This window comes from Magnolia sinica, chromosome 13, assembly GCF_029962835.1.
Source record: "Magnolia sinica isolate HGM2019 chromosome 13, MsV1, whole genome shotgun sequence".
Taxonomy (NCBI): Eukaryota; Viridiplantae; Streptophyta; class Magnoliopsida; order Magnoliales; family Magnoliaceae; genus Magnolia; species Magnolia sinica.
In genome coordinates, this window is record NC_080585.1 from 31,782,629 (window position 1) to 31,794,636 (window position 12,008).

Below are 12,008 nucleotides of genomic sequence, written 5' to 3' on the forward strand. Positions count from 1 at the left end.
GGTTGTAACAGGCCGTTACAGGGTTGCAATGGCCTTTATGGGTCATTTTTTTTTTCCATAACAGCCATTGCAGCCTTTACGACCCCGTAACATGTAACGGTTGCCAATGTTACCTTTACGTAACGGCCTTTATGGTCCCATAACGACCGTTACAATAGACTTTGATTATAAAGCATGGTTTGTCTTATAGCCATCCTATAAAATTTCCATTTCAGTTTGAGTGGGTACACGATAATCACATAAAACTCCAGAGGCACATCTCCATCTTCCACCACACTTGAATTCTATTGGAAACCTCCTTCTCAATCTCTCCACTCTCATGAATTATCTTATGTCAGTAATATATTTTTTGAAGGATCATAAGTATGGGGATGGCCCTCTGAGTTCAGCATTCGAGTCACTTTACAAGCTGAACAGTTGCAGCGAAGCAAGTGTCAGTGAGATGTGTAACTGGATGGGGAATCAAATCGTATGGTTTCCAATCGTAGGGGTTAGGAGTATCAATTGTTAGGGTCTGATTGGGGTCAGCTCAAGCCTGTCCCTTTTACTAAACAAGCTAAGGATTCTGGCCTAAACTTGACCTAGTCCATTACCATGTTGCCCCACCTAACACAGTCAAGATTCATCAAAACCAATCCCTGACTCAGCCGTTGAATAGTACCTGGGTGGGGCTTGCAACCTCACCCAACCTGTCACGACCCACTCAAGTTTAAGATTGGAATATAGGGGTAAATGAATGCCAAACTCAGCCTAGTTTGTGGATGCATACATACATACATACGACACATGTTAACTTTAAAGGAAAAAAAAGAATACTTAATGACAACGATGGTTGTAACAACCAGCCTTATGGCTGTTACGATATGGGCCGCAAGGCCGTTACAACCCCTGTAAGGCTGTTGCGGTCTGTAACAGCCGCTACGACCCAGTAAAGGTTGACTTTTTTAAAGGAAAAACATTTCGGCCTTGTATCGGCCCATTATGGGTCCGTATTGGTTCGTCATGGCCCCATTTCAGCCCATTAAGGACCTGTTATGGCCGATTTTTTATTTTTTATTTTTACAATTGAGCATTATAACCCTGTATAGCATAACAGGTATTGCCATTACTGTTACATAATGGACATTATGACTATAATGTAACCATTTTCTAGTACCATCGGCCCAACCCATTGATAGCCTGTATGGGTAGATCACGGGTTCAACCCGAGGCCGGGTTGGGTAGGGTTCAACACAACCCATTTACTCAAATGGGTCACATTTTGAGCTTGAGCTAGACATGCTACCCTTTTGGCTTGGTCCATAACTGCTTGAAAGGGGTTGAGCTAGTAGACCCATGGCCAGCTCGACCCATTGCCTCTCTTATTTAGGAGCGACCTAATTGGGAAGGAGTGGTGCATCCAAGCCATACATCATGGACCGTAAGTGACAAATGTTGTTTAGACGGGTATATTAATCCCCTAAGGTCAACCAGTTGCCAAAATCAGTTACTATATAAAATCATACAGCAATCACAACCATTATTTTAGAGGATTTATGTACCCGTGTAACCTTCCCAGGGTATATGGCAGTATACAAGTCCTGGCCTGCTGGCATAAAGAGAGTAAAATTGGAACACTGTCTATATTAGTCAAATAGGAGTCTAGTGTTCGAAATATCGGTATCGTGCAATCTATTGCACCCTAGGGATACAAGTACATATCGGTTATCGCACGGGATATATCGTTTGTATCGCGTAATTTATTGCACTTTTTTGGAAACATGGGGAAACATTAGGAAAATGGTTAAATTTTTCAATGAAACTTCAAGGATTATTAAAAAAGACCTTAATACACTTTTAAATCATAAAATCTCAAAAAGAAGTGCACATAATAGGTTTCCATTGTATAGGGTCTTAAGTTATGCGCTGTCCGATTGAACCAAAACTATTATATTCAAACATGATGCATAACATTTATAAATGTATCAAGACATGTATGAAAACACAACCAATGCATTCAAAGGCAAAAGATATAGTAGAAATTATGGTGGGCCCCACAAAATTTTTTGATCAAGCTGATCTTTGTACATTACCCTCATTCAGGTATGTTTGACCTTATCAACAGGTTGGATGGAAAATAAACATTATTGATTTGCTTAAAGTGGCCCAAAGAAGTTTTTAATGGCGGTCGTTTAATCACACCCCTTGGACAACACCTTAGTGAGTGTTACTCTAATGTGTGGGGCCCACCTTGATGTAGTTTTTGTATATAGATGCCATCTATCTGTTTTCCCATCTCATTTTAGGGCATGATCCCAAACTTTAAGAAGATCCAAATCTCAGGTGGACCATACCACGAGAAACAATGATGAATGACCATTAAAAACTTTTTATGGGCCACAAAAGTTATGGATTAAGATGATCTTTGTATTTTCCCTTAATTCAGGCTGCAGGAGTTTTGGATCAAGATGATCTTTATATTTTCCCTTAATCCAAATCTTCCGTGGTGTGGTCCACTTGAGCCTTAAAAAGGTCTCGTTTTTTGGACTGGTGCCCTAAAATGATCTTCCAGAATGAATGGACGGATCGGATAAAACATATACATCAAGTGGACCCCACAAAGCCCGTGATAGAGCCGTTCGTCTCGAGCCAACGCCATGCAACATGAAGCAGATTGGGTGTGTACCACACCACCAATATGGCTGGTGTGTTGACATCACCAAGTTTTGTGGGTCCCATCATGAGGTATGTGTTATATTCAAACCGTCCATCCCTTTGGCGAGCTCGTCATAAGGCTTGAGCCGAAAAATAAGACAAATCCAAAGATCAAGTGGACCACACTGTAAAAAGCAGTGGGGGATTGAACGTCTACCATTGAAACCCTTTTGGGGGTCACAGAAGGTTTGGATGAATATGATATTTGTTTTTCCTCTTCATCTAGGTCTGTGTGACCTTATGAACAGATTAGATGGAAAATAAACGTTATGGTGGGCCCTATGAATGTTTTAACGGTGAGAATCATTGTCCCCAATTCTATTTGTGGTGTGGTCTGCTTGAGCTTTGGATATGACTCATTTTTGGGTTGTTACTCTAAAATGATCTTGGAAAATGGATGAACGGTGTGGATATAATAAATACATTATTTTGGGGACCATTTTGATCTCCTTTGGACTGTTCGTACAACTTGGAGCTCCAGGAGCGTCAGCGCTCGTCTTTGCACGACACATACCCACCCAACATCCTTGCGTAGGAACTTCCTGCAAAAGGCTTTAACAGGAAATCCACGTCCGTCCGTAACAGCTATGGGCCCCACCATAATGTATGTGTTGTATCCACACCGTCCATCATTTTGGAGAGATCATTTTAGGGCAGATTGAAAGCTCGAGTGGACCCCACCACAGAAAATAGTGGGGGTTGAATGCCCACCATTAAAAACTTCTTGGGGGCTACAAAAGTTTCCGATCAAGCTGATATTTATGTTTTCCCATTGTTCATGTCTTTGTTAACTTATTAACAGGTTGGTTGATCTCAAATAAACCTCGTGATAGGCCCCAGGAAGGTTTCAACGGTGGGCGTCACTGTCTACACTTTTTTGTGGTGGGGTCCACTCGAGCTTTGGATATGCCTCATTCTTTGTCTCATGCCCTAAAATGATCTCTCCAAAATGATGGACGGTGTGGATACAACACATACATCATGGTGGGGCCCACAAAACTTGGTGACGTCACTTCAATAGTGAATCTCACTACTCAAACCCATCAATAGCTAATCCACTCCCATTTTCGAAAGAGGAAAGGGTTCCGGAAGGACTGAAACCCTAAAATCTCTCTAAAAATTCCATTTTTTCTCAATCAAACCCAAATATTTAGGGGTTTTTGTAGATTTCTTGTCGAAATCTCCCGGCTAATTTGAATCTAGCTTTTATTCGAAGAAAAAAAAGAAAGGAAATCGAGATTGTGGAACTTATAGCGCACCGTTGTGGATTGATCGAGTGGCCCACCAATTTCTACTTCCGATCACACAATCTCCTTTTACAGGTATCAAAATCTCCTCTAAATTGAAAGCTTTTCCCCCCCTTTTTTTTCCGATATTTTTTAGTAATTATGCAAGCCGGACATTATCTGCCTTTTATTGTTGAATTTATCGTTGAATGGTTGTTGTCTACAGCAGATCCGTGAGTCTGTGACAGAATCTGCTATAAATCTATGAGTCTGGGATAAAATCCGTGGATAAAGGGATAAATCTGCAGATAATATCTGTGATATTGCCAAAAATTGTGCAATATCTTGCGATATATCACACGATACATCAAAATCTGTATATATTTTTATTTTCGAGGGGTTTCCGACGGATATTGTGTCGCTGGCCAGTGAGCCGATATTATCAATATTACGAACACTGAATAGGACTTGCATGGCACTTGGTTGCATATCTTGAAGATTGTACACAACCATAGTGGTTAAAGTCCGTATAAAGCTTCCTACAGTTGTTGTAAAGAGGAGTTAGAAATAATTTCGACTCATTAGTTGTTACATTTTGCACACTTGTCTAGGTCATTTATCTTCGAAATCATTGCAACATTTGTTTTTTGGAAAATTCGATAAAAATGATATCTTACAATGCGAAACTTGTCAATTTTCCAAGCATTGTCGAACTACTTTTCCTTCGAGTAATGCAAAGACATTTCATCCGTTGCAACTTATACATTCTAATGTATGGGGATCTGCTCTGCTAGTTTCTGTATTTGGTTCTAAATATTTTTTTTTATATCATTTTTTAATGATTTCTCGCGATCTACATGGGTTTACCTCTTTGAAAGTCGTGATGAAGTTCCATTGATTATAAAGGTGTTTCATTAAGTGGTCTCTACCCAATGCAATAACAAATTTAAAACCTTTCGATATGACAATATTTAAGAATAATTGCACCATGATTTACAAAATATATTTTGTAGATAATGGAACATAATTTCAATTTTTGTGTCCTCATACACCACTACAAAACACCGTAGCCAAATGTTAAAATTGGCACTTATTGGAAACCACTTGGTCTCTTCTGATAGGCACGTTAATAGCAAAAACATATTAGGATGAAGCCATTCTTCTTTCTATCTATATAATCAATCGGACTTCGGCAAATGTTCTAATGCAGGGGCATTTTCACACTGGGCTCGAGTGGGGTGGCCTGTGGGATGCAGGGGCACACTCAGGGTGGGCGGCCTGTGTGAAGCGGGTGTCTCGTGTGAGGCGGGTCCCACCCGTGTGAAGCAGGTGGCTCGTGTGAAGTAGAACCCATGTGAAGTGGGGCCCACGATGGGGGGGTTTGGCTGAGGTCCTAACCCATGAGATGTGGGGTCTGGGCTATGAGATAAAGGAATTGATTCACCATGCTCTATCAGTTTGGGCTTTTAGTGCAAGTGGTTAATTGTCCTGCATCATGTTCTTAAAGGAAACTACTTGTTACGAGGTCTGCAACTGCATCGTCTCTATTTATCCTGCCACCAAAAGTGTTTGGATGCACCTGCTTTGTCCACCTCCTTGGACCATCTTGTACCAAACTTTAACCACGATCAATGAAATGTGTGTTCTTTGGATACTCAAAACTCTTAGAAAGGGTACAGATGTTATTTTCCTTTGAATTGAAAAAGATTCGTTTCCAAGGATGTCACTTTTTTTTTTTTTTGAAAATCTGCCTTATTCTCTTCCTATCATTGACGAGTTTCATCTCTAAGAGGTGCCAAATTTCACTTCAATAAAAGAAAGGTCTATTCTCGAAGGAAGATAATTCCCAGCCTTCACGAGCACCACCCCTCTTCAACGTTGGAACCGGAACAAGTGGATCTCCCAATTGGTCTTCACAAAGGAACTTACTCATGCACGCATCATCCCACTGGTAACTTTGTCTCCTATAACAATGTATCTTCTTATAAATCCTATTTTTCATCTATATCGTCGGTGCTTTTCCCTAACAAAAATTTAGATGCCTTGGCCGACCCTAAATGGAAAGTAGCCATGGTGGAATAGATGGTTGCCTTTGAAAAACAACATTCGTGGGAATTAGTCACTCATTTGTGGGGAAAACACGTTGTCGGGTGCAAATGGGTGTTCAAAGTTAACTACTACACAGGTGGATCCATTGACATATACAAAGCACGACTGGTTGCTAGGGCTTCACCCAAAAGCGTAGAGAAGATTATGACAAAACTTTTGCTATAGTAGGAAAATTAAACTCCTTTGTATTCTATTGTCAATTGCCGTGAATTGTAACTGACCCTTATATCAACGAGTGTTTTAAATAGCGAATAGCGTATAGCGTAGCATTCACCCCTTTGAAGCGTGAAGCTTAAGCTACATAGCGTGTAGCGTAAGTGACACACTGCTACTAGATTTTTAATTAAGGTTATGATTGGTTACACCAATTCATGATATTCAACACCAAATTAGCCTAATTAATAATGAAAGTTAATAAAATTTCATGATATTTGGTGCAACCGAACGCAACTTAAAGTAATAGGAAAGGGCAATAATTAACGGTAAAGGTAAAGAAAAAGCAATGAAATTGATTTAATATTGTTACTTATATTCTTTTGCAAAAAGGCTAAAAGCACTGAAAAGATTAACTAACTTTTATTGAAAATATTAAAATGAAACAGATCATTGAAAATATTGATTAATTTTAGTGTTGTAGTGAAAATTACTTGTAATGTGAGCTATGTAGCGTATAGCATAGTCTATATAGCATATAACGTACGCAAATTATCATATAGCGTAGGCTACATTGACTTGAGCTATTTTCATGAGTATGTAGCGTTAAGGCTAAGCTACGCTACGTAGCGTAAGCTACATATTGCATAGCATAGCTATTTAAAACATCGATATCAACTAAGACTAAAAAACGCGTTTCTGCATTGAGATCTTCAGGAAGAAATATACATGGCCCTTTCCTCTCAGTTTTCTTCCTAAGGAGGAGCCTGGAAAAGTCCATCATCTTCATAAAGCCTTATATGGTCTCAAACAATTACCTCATGCCTAGTTTGAAAAGCTTGGCAACATGATTTCCAACATTGGATTTAAAAGGAGTACGAACGATCATTTTGTGCCCATAAAACATATGGATGGCAATACAACAATTCTAGTTGTTTATGTTGATGCTATTATTCTAACTGGTACAAGCACTGTTGGAATTGACCATGTTAAGAAATTTTTGGCATTATCATTTGAGATGGAAGGATTTAGGATTACGGAATACTTTCTTGGAGTTGAGGTTGCTCGCTGAAAGCAAACGTGAAATTTTCTTGTTCTAACATAAGTATGTTTAGACCTCTCCTAAGCCTGCTTACTTGGGGCTCGACAAATGGACATACCTATTGAAGTTAATCATAAGTTGCATGAGAGACAATCAGATGAAATTGATAATATGGGCATGTATCATAGGCTGGTAGGTCGGCTAATTTATCAAAGTTTTATTTGTCTAGACATCTCTCACTTTGTTGGAATTGTAAGTCAGTTTTTGCAACAACCGTATTGCCATAATCTTGAAGTAGTTTATCAAATTCGTCGTTATTTAGAAGCTGCACCCGGTCAACATTTGTATAAGGAAATTTGGTTGCTTGGAAAAGCAAGAAGCAATCCATTGTCATTCACTCCTCTGTCCAAGTAGAATATCGTGCAATGGCTAATATAACTTGTGAATAATTGTGGGTGAAGGCTATCCTTCAGGACATGGGATTCTTGACTTCTTCTCCAATTCCTATACATTGCGATAATAAAGTAGTCAGTCACATTGCATCCAACATCTATGAATGACAAAAAACATCAAAGTTGACTGTCATTTCATTCGGGAAAAATTATTTGCCAAGCATTTATAAACTTCATTGGTTTGTTTGATAGAACAGTTAGCCAGTGTTCTTACTAAATCCACTCCATCAATTTGTCTTGACGAATGATATCCATGCACCGGCTTGAGGGGGAGTGTTAGTGTACATAGATTCTAGTACTTTGTGCACCATACTTTTTTCCTTTATCTTCTTTGTATTGTGGTTAAAATAGGTCTCTCCTTTGTATTGTGGTTAAAATAGGTTTCTACTCTCTATCTGTGTCTTTCCTATTAACAAGAGGAGTCTTTTCTCTTTATCTCTTGTAACCCCTTATTTCTATAAATAAAGGGAGAGAGGGAGAATATGAAAAGCTTCTCCTCCTCTCACGTTCTCCTCTCTTCTCTCTCTTGCTCTTCTTCCATCGTAATTTACAAATAGGCAGGTCATTTTTCTCCATGCTTTTCGGAAGTGAATTCAAGGCAAATTCATTTGTCCCAGATGATGTCTCTAGCTTATCAATTGTATTTAGTGACAGCTTTCCCCTCTTGTAATCTGTTTGCTACTTTCTAGAAGAAAAGAGAAGGAAACCGAAAATGAATAGAATGGATGGAATGTTTGACTATTCATATCCATATACCATTTCAAGAAATAACTCTATTTTTTAATAGAATGGATGGAATGTTTGACTATTTCAAATATTTGTTGAATATAACTCTCTTTAATGAATGGATTCATGGATTTTTTATATTCTTGAATATTCTTGAAATATCTAGAATATTTGTTGATTTTATGGATTTTAAATGTTCCATTCGTGGATATTGAAAAAGAGAGTTATATTCTCATTCCACGTAGCTGTATCTCATAAAGGAGGTATGCATTTCTTAGTATCAATTATCATAAATTTTTGGTTGTTCATGTGGTGCCAAAGTTGAGCGTGATGATTTGGTGCATGTCACATGCGAGTCACTTCGACCGCAAGCATTTTTCTTAGAGATTGAGGTTTTGTTGTTACTCCTACGGATCCGTTCTATGAGAATGAGGGTGTAATTGATGCTGCCTCCAATATAGTCTTCATGAGTGGAAGAAGCATATTGAAGTTGGTTGCTTTTATGTTCATGAGGACATCCAACCATTTAGAGTGTACCAGAGGAGGAGGAGTTTGAGCCAACTTTCACTTTGGCTTGATGACTTGTACGTGGGCCCGGGTGGGCTGCACTAAGGCCTTGAAGACCCCACATGCATGATCGTACATCTTTGAATATCCTATACTAGGAAGATGCATGTGGGCTGCTTAGTTGAGGAGTCTTGACTATTGGATCTTGAGGACACGATGATTGGATTGTTGAATTGTGTGGATCCTTCGATCGGACAGTTGGATCATTGTGATCCTTGATCACTTTGATCATGAGTGTTTGGGTTATCATATTTTATGTTTTTTATTTTTTATTATTTATTTTTAAATTATTCACAGCTTAGGATTAGCAGGTTTATGTTTTATGGTGTCATTGGACATGTTTTAGATATTAGGGTTTTTTTAAAAGAAATCTTTCCCGAGAGCGTCTTTTTGTGAAAAGACTTTTTTGAGGTTATAAAGGGGGGACGTCCAGCCCTAGCCCTTGGATTTTCGAATGAAAAACTCTGTTTTGCTTAGAAAAAGCATCATCTCTCATGTGATAAGAGGCTATTTTGGTGTGAATCCAAGGGTGTGAAGCCCATTATCTTATTCTTCTCTCTCATTCTCTACAATCGAGGTATTTTATTGTACTTTCTCCTTCTCCATCTCTCTCAATCTCTCTTTATTTCTCTCTACCTCTTCCTTTTCCTTTTTGTACTCAACTAAAACCCATCCCCATCACATCCAAAATCGCGTAAACCCTAGCCCATTCAAACCGTACGACCGTACGGACCCAAACCTTAGACCATACATCCATATGGGTGTGATGTACGACCGTCCGTACAGCCAACCTTCCTCTCTCTTTCCCTCTTAATCCTTGCTTCTTTTCCCTTTTAAGATCCCTAGCCCTAAGTCTAAACTCCTAACCTAATACCCTAAATTGCTAATTGTCAAAACCCTATTTCTCCACAAACCCTAATTCTTCCCAACCCTAATTCCTAAATCCCCAAATCCCTAATCCTAAATCCCTGGATCCCTAACCCTAAATCCCTAAATCTTATTTCCCCAAATGTGAAAACCTAAACTTATTTCCCCAATTTCCTAACCCTTGAATTACACCAAATCTGCCCATTGAACTTGAACTATGCCTATGCTAAGTGTGAGAGTTCTAATCTCTCATGGGACCTAAGGTTTTCATGCTTACAGGATTCATGCTTGTGTGGGATTGTGGTTATAACATAAATCTGAATTTTATTGCCTCTTTGATACTCTTTTAGTCATGGTAGGATAGCATATTATCTTATTTGATTTACTTCGATTAATCTGTTAATAATCTTTGCATCCAAATAGTTAAATTACATGCCTTGCATCAAAAACAATGTTGTTTCTACTCCCAATATGTGTATTGCGAATTAGGCGGTAGACTTTGACAAAGTCTCTTGGATCAACTAAGCTACTTGGTTTTTGATGATTTGGCCGTGATTCTCATCTATGCATCAGCTTGCTGGTTGTTATTATCTTATGTCTCGTATACCATGATTATGTTAGAAAAGGCAGTTCTGTTGTTATATATTTCATATTATCCTTGTTGTCCATGTAGTTTTTCACAACACTTGATGTAAACCATAAGGAAAGCCTAGGATGGGCCATAAGAATTTCCCCCTTGTTCTCTTCTTTCTTTTCCACTTCAACTCTATTGTGTGATACCTACACATGCACCGTGACTTCCTATATTCTTCTAAGGTTTGCTTGAAGGATTGAGGATGTTGATTTCCAATTCCATGGCCCACGGATTTGTGTTTTCTTTGAGTTATGTTTCTCTACAATAGTAGGTCTAATGGTATGGTTGTGTCATAACAGTTTGATGTCTTATGAGTGTGAAGCAAAGTATACTTCATAACTTCCACATGATATCTTTGAATATAATTGTATTTTATGGACGTAAAACATGATGTAGTCGAATTACTTATGACACAATATGTATAAGACATTTAGAGGTTTATCAATGAAGTATATTTGGTATTTGTCCATATTCTACTCTGATTTTGTTGGTGGGAGTATTTGTTCAACCCAAAGACTTCACAACAATATTCATGAAAGTGCTTGAGTGAAATACATGAAATATGTGGTCGTCAACCTCTTGGTACTTTTAAATTGTAAGGGTGATTGACCTGTGGAAATGATTTCCGCTTGAGTTTCACTAGTAATGTTCCATGGTTTAAAAACTTAGTGCTCAGGCTTGGTAATTGGTATCAATGTATTAAATAGCGTCCGTAGCGTGCCAAATAGCATAAATCTCCTGTAGTGTACGCTACATGGGTCGTAGCGTGTAGCGTGTGCGCACTGCACTTTTTTTTAAAAAAATTTTCTTTGTTAAAAATGGTGGTGAACTCACATCACAACAACTTCTAAAGTTACTTTTTTAAAAAAAGCCATCGAATAGGGTTTTCGAAACCCCTTGGAAAGCCCTCGCAGAACGCAACTTTCCCTCCCTCTCTTCAATCTTGCGATCCAAAAGCCCATCGAAGGGGTTTCTTTGACTGATTGCCAGACCCTATAAGGAGGTCCATAGTTCACAATCATTGGAGAAGAAATGAAGGAGAAATCAGATTTCCCCAATTCCGGTTCCGGACGGCTATGAAGCTTCAAATTTCAGAGTTTTCATTAATTGAATCTCATTTTGAGACAACAATAGGTACGTTTGTTCCCCTTAGTGAGTTTCTTTTGATGTACAATGAAAATAATTTGTTATTTTGAGGTTTTTTTTTTTTTGTTCCTTTTTAAAATGCCGGTTACTCCGCATTTTCTGTTCTTTATCATTTTTTTTTTCATTTCTTTTTCAATATCTCTGTGGCTATGCATTGTTTTCTATGGTATAGCCCACGTGGGGCCCACTAAGGTGTGTGCATGGGTGGATTTGCATTGTTTTCTATGGTGTGGCCCACATGGGGACCACTGAGGAATGTGACATTTGTATTGTACTTGATGCTCTTACCTGTGGGATTTTTATTTTGAAGAATCCGACATATATATATATATATATGTATATATATATATATGCTTTTTTCTTACTATTTATCATATTTTTCTTTTTCTTTT

The 12,008-nt window shown here is 38.4% G+C and overlaps 1 protein-coding gene across 6 annotated transcripts in view; it reads left to right on the plus strand.

The window, feature by feature from the left end:
- LOC131223468 (protein MICRORCHIDIA 2-like) overlaps positions 1-12,008 on the plus strand; it is a 72,195-nt gene that overhangs the window by 24,868 nt on the left and 35,319 nt on the right. The gene's annotated exons all lie outside the window — the stretch shown is intronic.